Below are 19,740 nucleotides of genomic sequence, written 5' to 3'. Positions count from 1 at the left end.
TAATCTGCCTCAAATAACGGAGAATGTGGATGGAAGGAGGAGGAGGTAAAGGGGCTTTCTGCCTGTCCTCACTTTTAGAGTGGAGTCTGGCAGAAAGCCAATAATCTTATTCGGCCATATTGGGAGCCAAATTGGGAACCAAATTTGGGATAAAGAAAAAAAGGCAGAGTACTGAAAAGCAAGTCTAGTGAAAGTGCTCTTAAATGTAACCTGGCACAGAATGTGTGTCTTATATTACGGCCATATAGAAGTCTTTGTATTTAAAGTTGATGTATTTACATGAGGACTGAATTATAATGAAGGTATGTTGATGGTAGAGAACAGTATAAAGTTGTTATATAAAGTGGTAGATAGTTTTAAGAATTATTTGTGGATGAATGTGAGAAGTAAAAGTGTTTTTTTGAAATCCCTAGTATCAGAAACACACCTGTAGCCAAAGAAAAAGGGCACAAGTGAGCAAATGATGAATGACCAAGCCCAATCTCCCCTCTGAGGTGGTTGGTAGGATGGAGTGGACAATGGAACGGTCTTTCATCTTGAGCCCACTTCATATTTCTTTTGCAGACCTACTTTTTTTTTTTAACTTTATTTTTATTGAGGTTCACAGGCATACAAAAACCATATTCAAGATACAGTGTCATATTTCACAAATGGCTAATTGTCTTGCAAAAATAGATTTCACAAAAACAAAATTTATGCTTACCTGATAAATGTATTTCTCTTGTGGTGTATCCAGTCCACGGATTCATCCATTACTTGTGGGATATTCTCCTTCCCAACAGGAAGCTGCAAGAGGATCACCCACAGCAACATAAAGTTGTTATATAAAGTGGTAGATAGTTTTAAGAATTATTTGTGGATGAATGTGAGAAGTAAAAGTGTTTTTTTGAAATCCCTATTATCAGAAACACACCTGTAGCCAAAGAAAAAGGGCACAAGTGAGCAAATGATGAATGACCAAGCCCAATCTCCCCTCTGAGGTGGTTGGTAGGATGGAGTGGACAATGGAACGGTCTATCATCTTGAGCCCACTTCATATTTCTTTTGGAGACCTACTTTTGGTAATCTGCCTCAATTAACAGAGAATGTGGATAGAAGGAGGAGGAGGTGAAGGGGCTTTCTGCCTGTCCTCACTTTTAGAGTGTAGTCCGGCAGAAAGCCCATAATCTAATTCAGACAAATTGGTAGTCGATTGGGAACCAAATTTGGGATAAAGAAAAGAGACAGAGTAATGAAAAGTAAGTTTAGTGAAAGTGCTCTTAAATGCAACCTGGCACAGAATGTGTATCTTTTATTACGACCAAAAATAAGTATTTGTATTTAAAGTTGATGTATTTACATGAGGATTGATTTATAGTAAAGGTAAGGTGATGGTAGAGAACAGTATAAAGTTGTTATATGAAGTAGTAGATAGTTTTAAGAATTATTTTTGGATGAATGTGAGGATGTGGATGAATATGAGAGGTAAAAATGTTTTTTGAAATCCCTAGTATCAGAAACACACCTGTAGCAAAAGAAAAAGGGCACAAGTGAGCAAATGATGAATGACCAAATCCAATCTCCCCTCTGAGGTGGTTGGTAGGATGGAGTGGACAATGGAACGGTCTTTCATCTTGAGCCCACTTCATATTTCTTTTGCAGACCTACTTTTTTTTTTTTAACTTTATTTTTATTGAGGTTCACAGGCATACAAAAACCATATTCAAGATACAGTGTCATATTTCACAAATGGCTAATTGTCTTGCAAAAATAGATTTCACAAAAACAAAATTTATGCTTACCTGATAAATGTATTTCTCTTGTGGTGTATCCAGTCCACGGATTCATCCATTACTTGTGGGATATTCTCCTTCCCAACAGGAAGCTGCAAGAGGATCACCCACAGCAGAGCTGTCTATATAGCTCCTCCCCTAACTGCCACCTCCCAGTCATTTGACTGAAGACAAGCAAGAGAAAGGAGAAACTATAGGGTACAGTGGTGACTGTAGTTTAAAAATTTAAAAAACACCTGCCTTAAAATGACAGGACGGGCCGTGGACTGGATACACCACAAGAGAAATAAATTTATCAGGTAAGCATAAATTTTGTTTTCTCTTGTAAGGTGTATCCAGTCGACGGATTCATCCATTACTTGTGGGATACCAATACCAAAGCTATAGGACACGGATGAAGAGAGGGACAAGGCAGGCGCTTAAACGGAAGGCACCTCTGCCTGTAAGACCTTTCTCCCAAAAATAGCCTCCGAAGAAGCAAAAGTATCAAATTTGTAGAATTTAGAAAAAGTATGAAGCGAAGACCAAGTCGTCGCCTTACAAATCTGTTCAACAGAAGCCTCATTTTTAAAAGCCCATGTGGAAGCCACTGCTCTAGTGGAATGAGCTGTAATTCTTACAGGAGGCTGCTGGCCAGCAGTCTCATAAACTAAGCGGATTACACTTCTTAACAAAAAGGAAAGAGAAGTTGCTGAAGCCTTTTGGCCTTTCCTCTGTCCAGAGTAGACAACAAACAATGCAGATGTTTGACGAAAATCTTTAGTAGCTTGTAAATAAAACTTTAAAGCACGAACCACGTCAAGATTGTGTAATAGACGTTCCTTCTTTGAAGAAGGATTAGGATACAGTGACGGAACAACAATCTCTTGATTGATATTCTTATTAGATACCACCTTAGGAAGAAACCCAGGTTTGGTACGCAAAACTACCTTATCTGCATAGAAGATCAGATAAGGGGAATCACACTGCAAGGCAGATAACTCTGAAACTCTTCGAGCCGAAGAGATAGCTACCAAGAACAGAACTTTCCAAGATAAAAGCTTGATATCTGTGGAATGCAGAAGTTCAAACGGAACCCCTTGAAGAACTTTAAGAACTAAATTTAAACTCCATGGCGGAGCAACAGGTTTAAACACAGGCTTGAGTCTAACTAAAGCCTGACAAAACACCTGAATGTCTGGAACATCTGCCAGACGCTTGTGCAAAAGAATAGACAGAGCAGAAATCTGTCCCTTTAAGGAACTAGCTGACAATCCCTTCTCCAATCCTTCTTGGAGAAAAGACAATATCCTGGGAATCCTGACTTTACTCCATGAGTAACCCTTGGATTCACACCAATGAAGATATTTACACCATATCTTATGATAGATTTTCCTGGTGACAGGCTTTCGAGCCTGAATTAAGGTATCAATGACCGACTCAGAAAAAACACGTTTTGACAAAATCAAGCGTTCAATCTCCAAGCAGTCAGACGCAGAGAAATTAGATTTGGATGTTTGAAGGGACCTTGAAGTAGAAGGTCCTGCCTCAGCGGCAGAGTCCAAGGTGGAAAGGATGACATGTCCACCAGATCTGCGTACCAAGTCCTGCGTGGCCACGCAGGAGCTATCAAAATCACTGAAGCTCTCTCCTGCTTGATCTTGGCAATCAGACGAGAAACGGTGGAAACACATAAGCCAGGTTGAGAGACCAAGGCGCTGCTAGAGCATCTATCAGTGCTGCCTTGGGATCCCTGGACCTGAACCCGTAACAAGGAAGCTTGGCGTTCTGACGAGACGCCATGAGATCCAGTTTAGGTTTGCCCCAAAGTTGAATCAACTGTTCAAACACCTCCGGATAGAGTTCCCACTCCCCCGGATGAAAAGTCTGTCGACTTAGAAAATCCGCCTCCCAGTTCTCTACTCCTGGGATATGGATAGCTGATAGATGGCAAGAGTGAACCTCTTCCCATAGAATTATTTTTGAAACCTCCAACATTGCTAGGGAACTCCTTGTTCCCCCTTGATGGTTGATGTAGGCTACAGTCGTGATGTTGTCCGACTGAAATCTGATGAACCTGACCGCAGCTAGCTGAGGCCAAGCCTGAAGAGCATTGAATATCGCTCTTAGTTCCAGAATGTTTATCCGAAGGAGTGTCTCCTCCTAAGTCCACAAGCCCTGAGCCATCAGGGAGTTCCAGACTGCACCCCAGCCCAGAAGGCTGGCATCTGTCGTTACTATTGTCCAATCTGGCCTGCGGAAGGTCATACCCTTGGACAGATGGACCCGAGATAACCACCACAGAAGAGAATCCCTGGTCTCTTGATCCAGATTTAGTAGAGGGGACAAATCTGTGTAATCCCCATTCCACTGACTGAGCATGCAGAGTTGCAGCGGTCTGAGATGTAGACTGCCAAACGGCACTATATCCATTGCCGCTACCATTAAGGCGATTACTTCCATACACTGAGCCACTGAAGGGCGAGAAGTAGAATAAAGAACACAGCAGGAATTTAGAAGTTTTGACAACCTGGCCTCTGTCAGGTAAATCTTCATTTCTATAGAATCTATCAGAGTTCCTAGGAAGGAAACTTGTGAGAGGGGATAGAGAACTTTTTTCTTCGTTCACTTTCCACCCAGTGACCTCAGAAATGCCAGAACAATGTCCGTGTGAGACCTGGCAACTTGAAAAGTCAACGCCTGTATCAGAATGTCATCTGAGTAAGGGGCTACTGCTATACCCCGCGGCCTTAGGACCGCTAGAAGGGACCCTAGAACCTTTGTAAAGATTCTTGGTGCCGTGGCCAACCCGAAGGGAAGAGCCATAAACTGGCAGTGCCTGTATTGACCCTCCTGGATCATAGGAAGGATGGTTTGAATGGTCTCCATCTTGAAGGATGGGACTCTAAGACTGGTCTGAATGTTCCCTCTTTCTTGGGAACAACAAACAGATTTGAATAAAAGCCCTGTCCCTGTTCCTCCTGCGGAACTGGGTGGATCACTCCCATAACTAGGAGGTCTTGAACACAATGTAAGAATGCTTCTCTCTTTATCTGGTTTGCAGATAAAAGTGAGAGATGAAAACTCCCTTTTGGGGGAGAGGTTTTGAATTCTAGAAGATAACCCTTGGACACAATTTCCAATGCCAAGGGATCCTGGACATCTCTTGCCCAAGCCTGGGCGAAGAAAGAGAGTCTGCCCCCAACTAGATCCGTTTCCGGATCGGGGGCTGCTCCTTCATGCTGTCCTAGAGGCAGCAGCAGGCATCTTGGCCTGTTTCCCCTTGTTCCAAGCCTGGTTAGGTCTCCAGACCGGCTTAGACTGGGCAAAAGTTCCCTCTTGTTTTGTGTTAGAGGAAGTTGAAGCTGCGCAACTCTTGAAGTTTCAAAAGGTCCGAAAACTAGACTGTTTGGTCCTTAATTTGTTGGACCTGTCTTGAGGAAGGGCGTGACCTTTTCCTCCAGTGATGTCAGAAATGATCTCCTTCAGTCCAGGCCCGAATAGGGTCTGTCATTTGAAGGGAATGTTGAGAAGTTTAGACTTTGAAGTCACGTCAGCTGACCAGGATTTAAGCCATAGCGCCCTACGCACCTGAATAGCAAAACCTGAATTTGTAGCCGTTAGCTTGGTTAAATGAACAACGGCATCAGAAACAAATGAATTGGCTAGCTTAAGGGCCCTAAGCTTGTCAATAATATCTTCCAATGGGGTTTCAACCTGTAGAGCCTCCTCTAGGGACTCAAAACAGAAAGCCGCGGCAGCAGTGACTGGGGCAATGCATGCAAGAGGCTGGAGAATAAAACCTTGTTGAATAAAAATTTTCTTAAGGTAACCCTTTAATTTCTTATCCATTGGATCTAGAAAAGCAGAACTGTCCTCGACAGGGATAGTGGTACGCTTAGCTAGAGTAGAAACTGCTCCCTCCACCTTAGGGACCGTCTGCCATAAGTCCCGTGTAACGGCGTCTATAGGAAACATCTTTTTAAAAACAGGAGGGGGAGAGAATGGTACACCTGGTCTATCCCATTCCTTAGTAATAATTTCTGAAAACCTTTTAGGGATTGGAAAAACATCAGTGTAAGTAGGTACTGCATAGTATTTATCCAATCTACATAATTTCTCTGTGACTATAATAGTGTCACAATCGTCCAGAGTTGCTTAAACCTCCCTGAGCAATACGCGGAGGTGTTCAAGCTTAAATTTAAATGTAGACATATCAGAATCAGATTGAAGTATCTTCCCTGAATCAGAAAAATCACCCACAGATTGAAGCTCCCCTGCTTCAGCTTCATTATATTGTGAGGGTGTATCAGAGATAGCTACTAAAGCGTCAGAGAGCTCTGTATTTATTCTAGTCCCAGAGCTGTCTCGCTTTCCTTGCAATCCTGGCAGTTTAGATAATACCTCTGTAAGGGTATGATTCATAACTGCCGTCATGTCTTGCAAGGTATACGCAATGGGTGCCCTAGATTACTTGGCGTCCCCTGAGCGGGATTTATAGGATCTGACACATGGGGAAAGTTAGACGGCATAACTTCCTCCTTGTCAATTTCTTCTGGTGATAATTTTTTTAAAGCCAGAATATGGTCTTTGTAATCTATAGTCAAATCAGTGCATTTGGTACACATTCTAAGAGGGGGTTCCACAATGGCTTCTAAACATAATGAACAATGAGTTTCCTCTATGTCAGACATGTTTAAACAGACTAGTAATGAGACCAGCAAGCTTGGAAATCACTTTAATAACTGAACAAGCAAAAAATAAAAACGGTACAGTGCCTTTAAGAGAAAAAAACAATCACAGAAACTGCAAAACAGTGAAAAAAGCAGTAAATCTTACGAAATTTTTACAGTGTGTATAATAGGCTGAAAGAGCATTGCACCCACTTGCAAATGGATGATTAACCCCTTAGTTTCAAAACCGGATCAAAAAAACGATATAATTGTTTTTAAACAGTCACAACAAACTGCCACAGCTCTACTGTGGCCCTACCTGCCCATACAACGACTTTGGAAGGCACAAAAACCCTTTAGAGAGGTCCTAAATGTTCAGGGGACTCCTTCAGGGAAGCTGGATGTCTCAAGCTGCAAAAACTAATGCGCAATTTAGGCGCAAAAATAGGCCCCTCCCAACCTGTACTCACAGTGAGAGGGCCTTAAAAAACTATCCCTAGGCAAAATCTAGCCAGCCATGTGGAAAAAACTGGGCCCCAGAATAAAGTTTTATCACCAATATGTAATAAACGTTTATACACCTTCAGGCAAACGTTATATCTATTCAGTAATGTGAGTAAATAATAAAAATATAAAAATATTATCCTTTACAGCAAGCATGATACCAGTCGTTATTAAATCACTGTAATCAGGCTTACCTTAAATAAATCCGGTATTGTCAGCATTTTCTAGTATATTCATTTCTCTAGAAAAATTTAAAACTGCACATACCTCAGAGCAGGAGACCCTGCACGCTATTCCCCCAGCTGAAGTTACCCATCTCTTCAGTTATGTGTGAGAACAGCAATGGTTCTTAGTTACAACCTGCTAAGATCATCAAAGACCACAGGCAGACTCTTCTTCAACTTTCTGCCTAAGGCTAAAATAGTACAACTCTGGTACCATTTGAAAATAACAAACTTTTGATTGAAGATAAACTACATTAATGCACCACATCTCTCTAGCTACTTCCCTTGTCGAGAGCTGCAAGAGAATGACTGGGAGGTGGCAGTTAGGGGAGGAGCTATATAGACAGCTCTGCTGTGGGTGATCCTCTTGCAGCTTCCTGTTGGGAAGGAGAATATCCCACAAGTAATGGATGAATCCGTGGACTGGATACACCTTACAAGAGAAAAAGAGACATTATCCATAAATACCTAGTGAACCCTATTCACAATTTTTAAAACTTAACTTTTTAGAAAATATGACACCCTAGGTTGAACATTTATCCTAGGGTGGAGTGCTCTTTAGTTTAAGAATAGAAAACAAATATAAACATTAAAGACAAAACAAACTTTGCTATGTGCCATATCAGGTTACATGTCCAGCATGAAATAAATATGATACATCACAAATTATTATACATCCTCCATGTCACTCCAAACACCACCCATATGGGGTCCCTCTACCAAATATTCCACTCTCCCCTTAAGGTCACTTCTAACATGTATATCGTATTTTTAAACGGATAAAGCATTTGCCTCTGAGTGGGGAGATCTAGCGACTCTAAGAAGAGTCTCCATTTCAGAATGAAGCGAGCTACTCTGGTGTCAACATCATACAAGGTATCACATTGTTCATACATCAAAGACTTCAGTAACATTTGCTTTAAGAAGCTGATAGAGGGAGAGTCAGCATGTAGCCATTTACGAAAAATGCATTTTCTTGCCAGAAGTATGACATTAACTAAAAGTTTCTTATCTCGTCTCGGAACTACTAGCTGCTCTAAGAATATCACTTCTGTCATTATATAAAGCCCTGGTAAGACCTCACCTTGAGTTTGGAGTGCAGTTCTGGGGACCGATTGCTAAAAAAGATATTGCAGAACTAGAAAAAGTTCAGAGAAGGGCCACAAAGCTAATAAGGGGATTAGAGAAATTAACCTATGAGGAGAGGCTAGCCAAACTGGGTCTGTTCTCTTTAGAAAAAAGGCGCTTGAGAGGTGACATGATTACTTTATATAAATATATTCAAGGCCCATATACAGAGATGGCAGAAGCTCTTTTTATTCCAAGAAAATTGTTTCTGACAAGAGGTCATAATTTAAGGTTGGAGGAAAGGAGATTTAATCTCCTGCAACGGAAACGTTTTTTCACTGTAAGAGCAATAAAATTGTGGAACTCATTACCAAAGGAGGTAGTGAATGCCAATACCATAGATTCATTTAAAAATAGTCTGGATAAATTTCTGTATAGAAACAAAATTCATGGATATGATTGCTAGTATTAAATGGGTCACATTTTAATGGGGTTATTTAAGCTTAACTGGAGCTTTTTGTAAGTATTTTAGATTTGTATAGGTTGAACTCGATGGACTTCAGTCTTTTTTCAACCTTATCTACTATGTTACTATGTTACTATGTTACTTGTGTAGGGGTGAGTGTGATAGGAGCGTGCATGATCTTAGAGAGCCAGAAGGACACCTGGCTCCAATATCTACGAATTTTGGGACAGTACCACAAATAATGCAGAAAGTCCGGGTTTGGGTAAGAACATTTTCCACATACATTTGAGAAGTCTGCCCTCCACTTACTCAGTCTGCTAGGTGTGAGGTAGTCCTGGTAGATAACCCGTATTTGGGACTCCCTAAGGTCAGCAGCTAAAGTTGCAGACCAGGTGTGAGTGAGACTGTCCAGTATAGTCCTTCCAGAGGAAATCATCGGTAGTTTCCTACGCCAAGTGTCTAAAAGGTATGGTAGCATAGTAGCGGCTTTGGTGTTTATTAGTTCACTATAAATTGAGGAGATAGTGTAATTGTGAGCTTGAAACTGTGCGATGGTGCGCGCTAACGGCGGAGTGGACCAAAATGTGTCACAGTGCAGTAAGATGTGGTTTATATAATGTCTGGCCTGGAAGTAGGCAAATCTGTTGGTGTAAGGGATTAGGAATTTTCTGCATAACTCATCGAAGGGTAAAACTGTCCTAGCCGTGTGATCTAGCATTTTATCTATATTATTATTATCGACACCCAAAGCCTTCCAAGTCTGAAAGACAGGGTATAATGTGCCAGGTTGGAATCTCGGATTCCCCACCAGGGGGAGATATTTGGTGCTACCGGGGTCCCACCCAAGGGCCTTGGCCATAGATCTCCACCCAAGGAGCACGTCCCGAAACATTGGGTGATTTAATATATTTGTAAGCAACTCTGACAGAGTGGCATGCGGGAGAAAAGCAGGGGATATTTGAGGCAATGAGGCCTCTTCTAAGTGAACATTAGAGAAATGCTGGGTATTTAGTGTCCAATCTAGTGCCAGTTTTGCCACGGAGGCCCAGTTGTAATACAATAAATTTGGTAATCCTAATCCACCCCGCGAGTAGGGGAGATATAGTTTATGTGGCCCAATTCGTGATTTACCACCTTTCCACAGGAAGGTTCTGATTGTAGCATTTAAAAAGGCTATGTCTTTTCGTCGAAGTAATAATGGGAGCATTTGTATGGGGTATAAAATTTTGGGGAGGATCATCATTTTGATAATGTGGACTCTACCCATTAGAGATAGTGGCATATTTTGCCATGCCGTCAATTCTGTTTTAATTTGTTGGATCAGAGGAGATATGTTTTGGGAATACCAATTCTGCGGGTTTGCCGAAATGTGTATGCCTAGATAGGTTAAATAATCATTTACTGGTCGAAAGGGGTATTGCTCGGGATTGTTGTCATATCTCCGGTGCAACCATAAGATCTCAGATTTTGAAACATTTATTTTATATCCCGAGAACTGTCCAAACAGTTCGATAGCATCTAGGATAACTGGGACGTGCGTCTGAGGGTTGGAGATAAAAAGTAACATGTCGTCTGCATATAGGGCAATTTGAAGCTTATGGGAGGCAAGTTGTATCCCCGGGAAAAGAGTTCTTAGGCATACTGCCAAGGGTTCTAGTGCCAAATTAAAAAGCAGTGGGGAGAGAGGGCATCCCTGGCGTGTTCCTCTATGAAGAGGTATTGGGGGGAATAAAGATTATTTATCAGCAGGTATGCCACCGGATGGGAGTATATGTTAGTGAGAAAAGTAGTGAAATGTCCTGATACACCAAAAGCCTCCATAGAGTGGAAGAGATGTGACCACTCCACTCTATCAAAGGCCTTCTCTGCATCAAGCGACAGCAGGAAGGCCTCGGGAAGTGACGAGAGAGTTCCCTTTTGCTTAGCCTGCCAGTAGTATGATATTGCATGAAGGACTTTGCAGATATTTGTGACCGAGGAGCGAGTGGGAGTAAAACCTGTTTGATCTGAGTGTAGGAGGTGGGGGAGTAAGTGTTTTAACCGGTTCGCTAAGAGTTTGGTGAGCAGCTTATAATCAACGTTTAAAAGGGATATGGGTCTGTATGACGCCGGGAGTGTGGGATCTTTACCTACTTTATGAATGACTGTAATATTAGCTGCAGAGAAGCTGACAGGGGGGACGCTGCGCCCCGTAAAATAGTGGTCAAATAAGGTGGTGAGGACCGGGGCAGTTTGGTCAGAGAGCATCCTATAGAATTCGGTGGGAAGCCCATCAGGGCCTGGCGTCTTTCCCAGAGCAAGAGACTTAATAGTCTGGGTGACCTCTTCTGGAGAGATCGGGGCATTGAGATTATCCAACTGTTCCTCAGTAATTGTGGGGAGAGTAAGATTGTTCCAGAACTGTTGATGTGCATTATCGTGAGGTGGCTGTGATTGATATAAGTTGGTGTAATAATTTGTGAATTCAGTCACTATCGCAGACTTATCATTAGTTAATTGGCCCTGTCTTTTAATAGCTGGAACCCCTCTGTTTGCTTGTTTGATTTTGACCAGGGAGGACAGAAATTTTCCAGCCCTATTACCATGTCGCAAGAAAAGGCCCTGACTCCTGTTTTCTCTGTGTATAGTGTTCTGCAGCATGAAAGTATCTCTCTCCTTTTTAGCCATAAAGTAAGAGGTTCTATTCTGTGAAGTGGGAGATTGACAATATTGGGCATATGTGTTGGTCAACTGAGTATTATAATGTTCTTCCCTACCATTCTGGAGACATTTCTGTTTGGACAGATAGGCAATTATGTCGCCTCTAAGGACTGCCTTAGCTGTTTCCCAAAAGAGGGTCGGGGAGGATAGATGTGCTCGGTTATTGTTTATGAAGTCATCCCATTGCCTCTTCAGATACATTATAAAGTCAGGAGACTTTATAAGATGAGTTGGGAATCTAAACAACCTCTTATTGGTGGGTTGGGGAGAATGTGTAACAGTCAAAGAAATTGGGGCGTGGTCCGAAACGGTCAGATTGGCAATTTTGGCTTCTGTAACTAGTAGTTCTAAGGAGTTAGAGGTTAGGAAAAGATCAATGCTAGAGAGTGAGTTGTGTGCTCGTGACGCGCAAGTATAGTCCCTGCCCACGGGGATCCGTCTCCTCCAAATGTCCTGCACCCCCAAAGAGTCATATAAAGCCCTAAAGACCTTGGTCGGAAAAACTGTCATGGGTCTACGTTTACAGGTCAGGGAGGGACCAGAAGGGTCCCTAAAACTGTCTAAAGCGGGGTTGGGTGTTAGATTGAAGTCCCCTGCCATGATGATTTTAGTGTCTAAGTGTTGAGCTAGCGAATTGGTTAGGGATCTCCAAAACGCAGGTGCTCTGTGGTTAGGACCATACACATTGCAAAAGGTATACCAATCTTCTTGCCATTTCAATCTAACAATAAGAAATCTCCCCTCTGGGTCTATTACCACATTCCCTAGTTGGTAATCTAGGCCTTGGCGTATGAGGATCGCTACCCCCCTGCTAGATCTATTGTGAGGGGCATATAGGACCTCTGAGATCCACTTAACTTTAAGCTTTTCATGTTCAGAAGCGGTTAGGTGTGTCTCTTGTAGAAACATGATATGGGCCTGCGTTTTTTTTAGATACGCCAAGATAGTTTTCCTCTTAATGGGAGAGTTAATCTCCCCCACATTCCAGGAACATATTTTTATTGTCATTTCAAAACTGTAAGAGCTGTATACCTCCCTGCCTGTGGTCTGCCCATCTCTAGTTGGGGTTTACAATTTTAAAAAAAAGGGAACTCAGGTGTAAAACAGGTTATTATGCTGGTGAGTGTGGCTAAGATAGCAGAGTAGCATGCGCTGGGCATATTGGAGTTTGCCACCGGAGGGAGCGGGAAGAGACAAGTACAGTAACATTTTTCATCAGTATGGAAACAAAGGCATAAAACATACAGCATCAGAGAACAAAGCATCCCATACATTGTATACATACAAACATCATAACCTAATGCAATAGCCCTCATAAGCTGAGTGATGTAAATTATAATCAGAGCATTGACATTCTCGAACACTGCATTATCATAGCTGGCCAACTGGACACTTCCTTGAAGCGTGAGACATGTGGTATATGATTTCCAATTATTCGTCATACATAGCAAAAACATAACATATTTACATATAACAACCAGGACATCAACATTCCTGAACATTTTCATACGATACCTATCCATTTAGATATCTTCTTGAGTCCATAGAAAGAAGTCTGAGGTATAAGTTCACTACCTCAGCTACACAGTGTACACAAGACCCACAGAGTCACCGGCTGGCTTATCCAGGTCAGCCAGGAGAGTCTCTTCTCACTGGGGAGAGGCTAGCAGGAGTATCCCTTTCTTGGTCTAGGTAATCTTGTGCCTCTCTGGGGGAGTCAAAGAGTTTGAATCCCTTTGAACTGCGAAGTTTGAGGCGTGCAGGAAAAAGAAGGATAGCCTGACGTTTTTCTTTGTGTAGAGAACTGCATATCGGAGCAAAATCTTTTCTCTTTTTGGCAACTTCAGCGGAGTAATCTTTAAAAATGTAGATTCGTTTTTCATCATATAGCAGCATTTCAACCTTCCTATATGCCTGGAGGAGTTGGATCTTGGATTGAAAATTGAGGTACTTGATCATCACCCCTCTAGGAGATGCCTAAGAGATTGGGGAGAGAGTGCTCAGCGAAGTATAGTAGCTCTGAAGGGTGGACAGACTCAGGCAGCCCTACCAACCGGACATTGTTCCTGCGTGAGCGGTTCTCTAAGTCATCAAGTTTTTGATGCAAGTACTCATTTTGTCGGAGCAACTTTTTAACTTGGATGGAAGAAGTATGGTGGCCATCCTCCAGATCAGAAATTCTTTGCTCTGCCCCCGCCAACCTGGAGTTGAATTGCTTGACCTCTGAAGTTAAGTTGTCCATTCCTTTTTGGAGGATGTCCAGTTTAGTCAGTAGCAGAGAGCTTATCTGTTGTTCTCCTGAATTGGAGCTCCCAGGTTCTTGGGCGGGGGTGGATTTTATAGGAGAGTTCTGCTGCTGTGTGTCTGGAGGCTGCTTGTGTTTTTTCTCCTGTTGGGATTTGTTTCTGCTAGACATTTTCGGGGCTGCCAGAAATCTGTCCATAGAAAGGTACGAAGGAGTCTGAGAGGGGTTAGTAGGCTTGTAGGTACCCGCATATCTCTCCTCAGGGAGTATGCCACCACTGGGCCCTTACGGGAAAATGAGGGAGGATATGACCCGCTCCAAGCTGTGAAGCGGGAAAGGAGGAGGAGAGATACTGTCCTCAACCTCCTAGGGTTTCTACTTTCTCGTGTTACAGTTCCTGTGGCAATTCCATCAGCACATGGGTTTTTTAAGGCAATGTCTCATGTGCTAGCTCACTTGCCACAAGATAGATATGTAGTCAAAATCTCGTTTACCATAAGAATGCTGGCCAGGTTACCCCAGGAAGCACTCCAACAGGACAGTCTATTGCTTATGCGCGGTTATCCGGTCTCAGTGCCCACGCATCAATATCAAGGTGTTAATAAATAAAATATTTCTACTGTTGTAGATGGCTTCCAGAACATGCATGGTGTCAAGGTAGAAGTAGTACAGGGAAATACAGCAGTTATCTTTGCTTGCCATTCAATGTGTACAGTTCAGATTCCCTGCTCCTAGCTGGACACGCCAAGTGCGTCTGACCGAAAACGACCCCCAGAGGCAGAAAGGTTAGGCCTGACAAGTTAGACAGTATAATCCCCCACGTCAGCGCAAGCCGTTTACCCTTGTAAAGGAAAGAGTTCTTATAGTATTTTGTTCATTCTGGCAGTTTGTCAGTCTATGGGTTATAGTGAAACAGAGGCATAGAGATATTAAAAAGCTGCGTGCCTTATGTATTATCCCCCTTTACCTTGAGTTTTCCTACTTTTCTGTTATCTCCAGCCTGACCGCAGTTGTGTCTCACAGGTCTTTGCTATGCTAATTGGATGTTCCGGATACCAGCTCCAGTTATATGGCGCAGCGATCTGTAGAGCGTAGCTCCGGAGCGGAGCCCCGACCCTCCAGAGACCTCTCAGAGATTTGGCCGCTGCCGGCTACTTGTTGAGGCAATCCGCCTGCTGCCGTCGATCTCAGTTCTAGCTAGGAGTATCTCCTGTTCGCCGCTATGGTGACGTGTAGTCTGGTGAGAGCAGGGGGCAGTCTGGCTGAGGGTGTTCACATGCTCCACGAGGGGAGCCAAGATGGCGGCCGGTCTCCATAGTTAGTATACCTCTCAAACCACGGCATCAGCGATATACGATGCCTCCAGGCTAAGCTAGGTCCTGCTGTAGCCAATGAAGAGCTTGGGAGCCAGTGTGGGGCTTCAAATATGCAGTTTTTTCAGGGTTGTGCACAGAGCTCATTACAAGCACATCCACACCGTAGCTCCGCCCACCGGAAGTCAGACCTACTTTTTTTAATCTGCCTCAAATAACGGAGAATGTGGATGGAAGGAGGAGGAGGTGAAGGGGCATTCTGCCTGTCCTAACTTTTAGAGTGGAGTCCGGCAGAAAGCCCATAACCTAATTCGGACAAATTGGGAGTCAAATTGGGAACCAAATTTGGGATAAAGAAAAGAGACAGAGTACTGAAAAGTAAGTCCAGTGAAAATGCTCTTAATTGCAACCTGGCACAGAATGTGTATCTTATATTACGGCCATAAATAAGTATTTGTATTTAAAGTTGATGTATTTACATGAGGATTGAATTATAGTGAAGGTAAGGTGATGGTAGAGAACAGTATGAAGTAGTAGATAGTTTTAAGAATTATTTGTGGATGAATGTGAGAATGTGGATGAATATGAGAAGTAAAAGTGTTTTTAGGAAATCCCTAGTATCAGTAACACACCTGTAGCAAAAGAAAAAGGGCACAAGTGAGAAAAAGATAAATGACCAAGCCCAATCTCCCCTCTGAGGTGGTTGGTAGGATGGAGTGGACAATGGAACGGTCTTTCATCTTGAGCCTACTTCATATTTCTTTTGCAGACCTACTTTTTTTAATCTGCCTCAAATAACGGAGAATGTAGATGGAAGGAGGAGGAGGTGAAGGGGCTTTCTGCCTGTCCTCACTTTTAGAATGAAGTCCGGCAGAAAGCCCATAATCTAATTCGGCCATATTGGGAGTCAAATTGGGAACCAAATTTGGAATAAAGAAAAAAGACAGAGTACTGAAAAGCAAGTCTAGTGAAAGTGCTCTTAAATGTAACCTGGCACAGAATGTGTATCTTATATTACGGCCATATAGAAGTGTTTGTATCTAAATTTTATGTACAGGGAGTGCAGAATTATTAGGCAAGTTGTATTTTTGAGGATTAATTTTATTATTGAACAACAACCATGTTCTCAATGAACCCAAAAAACTCATTAATATCAAAGCTGAATAGTTTTGGAAGTAGTTTTTAGTTTGTTTTTAGTTATAGCTATTTTAGGGGGATATCTGTGTGTGCAGGTGACTATTACTGTGCATAATTATTAGGCAACGTAACAAAAAACAAATATATACCCATTTCAATTATTTATTTTTACCAGTGAAACCAATATAACATCTCAACATTCACAAATATACATTTCTGACATTCAAAAACAAAACAAAAACAAATCAGTGACCAATATAGCCACCTTTCTTTGCAAGGACACTCAAAAGCCTGCCATCCATGGATTCTGTCAGTGTTTTGATCTGTTCACCATCAACATTGCGTGCAGCAGCAACCACAGCCTCCCAGACACTGTTCAGAGAGGTGTACTGTTTTCCTTCCTTGTAAATCTCACATTTGATGATGGACCACAGGTTCTCAATGGGGTTCAGATCAGGTGAACAAGGAGGCCATGTCATTAGATTTTCTTCTTTTATACCCTTTCTTGCCAGCCACGCTGTGGAGTACTTGGACGCGTGTGATGGAGCATTGTCCTGCATGAAAATCATGTTTTTCTTGAAGGATGCAGGCTTCTTCCTGTACCACTGCTTGAAGAAGGTGTCTTCCAGAAACTGGCAGTAGGACTGGGAGTTGAGCTTGACTCCATCCTCAACCCGAAAAGGCCCCACAAGCTCATCTTTGATGATACCAGCCCAAACCAGTGCTCCACCTCCACCTTGCTGGCGTCTGAGTCGGACTGGAGCTCTCTGCCCTTTACCAATCCAGCCATGGGCCCATCCATCTGGCCCATCAAGACTCACTCTCATTTCATCAGTCCATAAAACCTTAGAAAAATCAGTCTTGAGATATTTCTTGGCCCAGTCTTGACGTTTCAGCTTGTGTGTCTTGTTCAGTGGTGGTCGTCTTTCAGCCTTTCTTAACTTGGCCATGTCTCTGAGTATTGCCCACCTTGTGCTTTTGGGCACTCCAGTGATGTTGCAGCTCTGAAATATGGCCAAACTGGTGGCAAGTGGCATCTTGGCAGCTGCACGCTTGACTTTTCTCAGTTCATGGGCAGTTATTTTGCGCCTTGGTTTTTCCACACGCTTCTTGTGACCCTGTTGACTATTTTGAATGAAACGCTTGATTGTTCGATGATCACGCTTCAGAAGCTTTGCAATTTTAAGTGTGCTGCATCCCTCTGCAAGATATCTCACTATTTTTGACTTTTCTGAGTCTGTCAAGTCCTTCTTTTGACCCATTTTGCCAAAGGAAAGGAAGTTGCCTAATAATTATGCACACCTGATATAGGGTGTTGATGTCATTAGACCACACCCCTTCTCATTACAGAGATGCACATCACCTAATATGCTTAATTGGTAGTAGGCTTTCGAGCCTATACAGCTTGGAGTAAGACAACATGCATAAAGAGGATGATGTGGTCAAAATACTCATTTGCCTAATAATTCTGCACTCCCTGTATCTACATGAGGATTGAATTATAGTGAAGGTAAGGTAATGGTAGAGAACAGTATAAAGTTGTTATACAAAGTAGTAGATAGTTTTAAGAATTAATTGTGGAAGAATGTGAGGATGTGGATGAATATGAGAATTAAAAGTGTTTTTTGAAATCCCTAGTATCAGAAACACACCTGTAGCAAAAGAAAAAGGACACAAGTGAGCAAATGATGAATGACCAAGTCCAATCTCCCCTCTGAGGTGAATAGTAGGATGGAGTGGACAATGGAAGGGTAATTCATCTTGAGCCCACTTCATATTTCTTTTGCAGACCTACTTTTGGTAATCTGCCTGGCACAGAATGTGTATCTTATATTACGGCCATATAGAAGTGTTTGTATTTAAAGTTGATGTATTTACATGAGTATTGAATTATAGTGAAGGTAAGGTGATGGTAGAGAACAGTATAAAGTTGTTATATGAAGTAGTAGATAATTTTAAGAATTATTTGTGGATGAATGTGAGGATGTGGATGAATATGAGAGGTAAAAATGTTTTTTGAAATCCCTAGTATCAGAAACACACCTGTAGCAAAAGAAAAAGGGCACAAGTGAGCAAATGATGAATGGCCAAGTCCAATCTCCCCTCTGAGGTGATTGGCAGGATGGAGTGGACAATGGAACGGTCTTTCATCTTGAGCCCACTTCATATTTCTTTTGCAGACCTACTTTTGGTAATCTGCCTCAATTAACAGAGAATGTGGATGGAAGGAGGAGGAGGTGAAGGGGCTTTCTGCCTGTCCTCACTTTTACAGTGGAGTCCGGCAGAAAGCCCATAATCTAATTCAGACAAATTGGGAGTCAAATTGGGAACCAAATTTGGGATAAAGAAAAGAGACAGAGTACTGAAAAGTAAGTCCAGTGAAAGTGCTCTTAATTGCAACCTGACACAGAATACATATCTTATATTAAGGCCAAAAAGAAGTATTTGTATTTAAAGTTGATGTATTTACATGAGGATTGATTTATAGTGAAGGTAAGGTGATGGTAGAGAACAGTATAAAGTTGTTAGATGAAGTGGTAGATAGTTTTAAGAATTATTTTTGGATGAATTTGAGGATGTGGATGAATATGAGAGGTAAAAATGTTTTTTGAAATCCCTAGTATCAGAAACACACCTGAAGCAAAAGAAAAAGGGCACAAGTGAGAAAATGATGAATGACCAAGTCCAATCTCCCCTCTGAGGTGGTTGGTAGGATCGAGTGGACAATGGAAGGGTATTTCATCTTGAGCCCACTTCATATTTCTTTTGCAGACCTACTTTTGGTAATCTGCCTCAATTAACGGAGAATGTGGATGGAAGAAGGAGGAGGTGAAGGGGCTTTCTGCCTGTCCTCACTTTTAGAGTGGAGTCTTGCAGAAAGCCAACAATCTAATTCGGCCATATTGGGAGCCAAATTGGGAACCAAATTTGGGATAAAGAAAAAAGGCAGAGTGCTGACAAGCAAGTCTAGTGAAATTGCTCTAAAATGTATCCTGGCACAGAATGTGTATCTTATATTATGGCCATAAAGAAGTCTTTGTATTTAAAGTTGATGTATTTACATGAGGACTGAATTATAATGAAGGTAAGGTGATGGTAGAGAACAGTATAAAGTTGTTATATAAAGTGGTAGATAGTTTTAAGAATTATTTGTGGATGAATGTGAGAATGTGGATGAATATGAGAAGTAAAAGTGTTTTTTTTTTAAAATCCCTAGTATCAGAAACACACCTGTAGCAAAAGAAAAAGGGCACAAGTGAGCAAAAGATGAATGACCAAGCCCAATCTCCCCTCTGAGGTGGATGGTAGGATGGAGTGGACAATGGAACAGTCTTTCATCTTGAGCCCACTTCATATTTCTTTTGCAGACCTACTTTTGGTAATCTGCCTCAATTAACGTAGAATGTGGGTGGAAGGAGGAGGAGGTGAAGGGGCTTTCTGCCTGTCCTCACTTTTACAGTGGAGTCCGGCAGAAAGCCCATAATCTAATTCGGACAAATTGGGAGTCAAATGGGGGACCAAATTTGGGATAAAGAAAAGAGGCAGAGTACTGAAAAGTAAGTCCAGTGAATGTGCTCTTAAATGCAATCTGGCACAGAATGTGTATCTTATATTACGGCCATATAGAAGTGTTTGTATTTAAAGTTGATGTATTTACA

The sequence above is a fragment of the Bombina bombina genome, chromosome 3, assembly GCF_027579735.1.
Source record: "Bombina bombina isolate aBomBom1 chromosome 3, aBomBom1.pri, whole genome shotgun sequence".
Lineage (NCBI taxonomy): Eukaryota > Metazoa > Chordata > Amphibia > Anura > Bombinatoridae > Bombina > Bombina bombina.
This window is presented reverse-complemented; position numbering follows the sequence as displayed.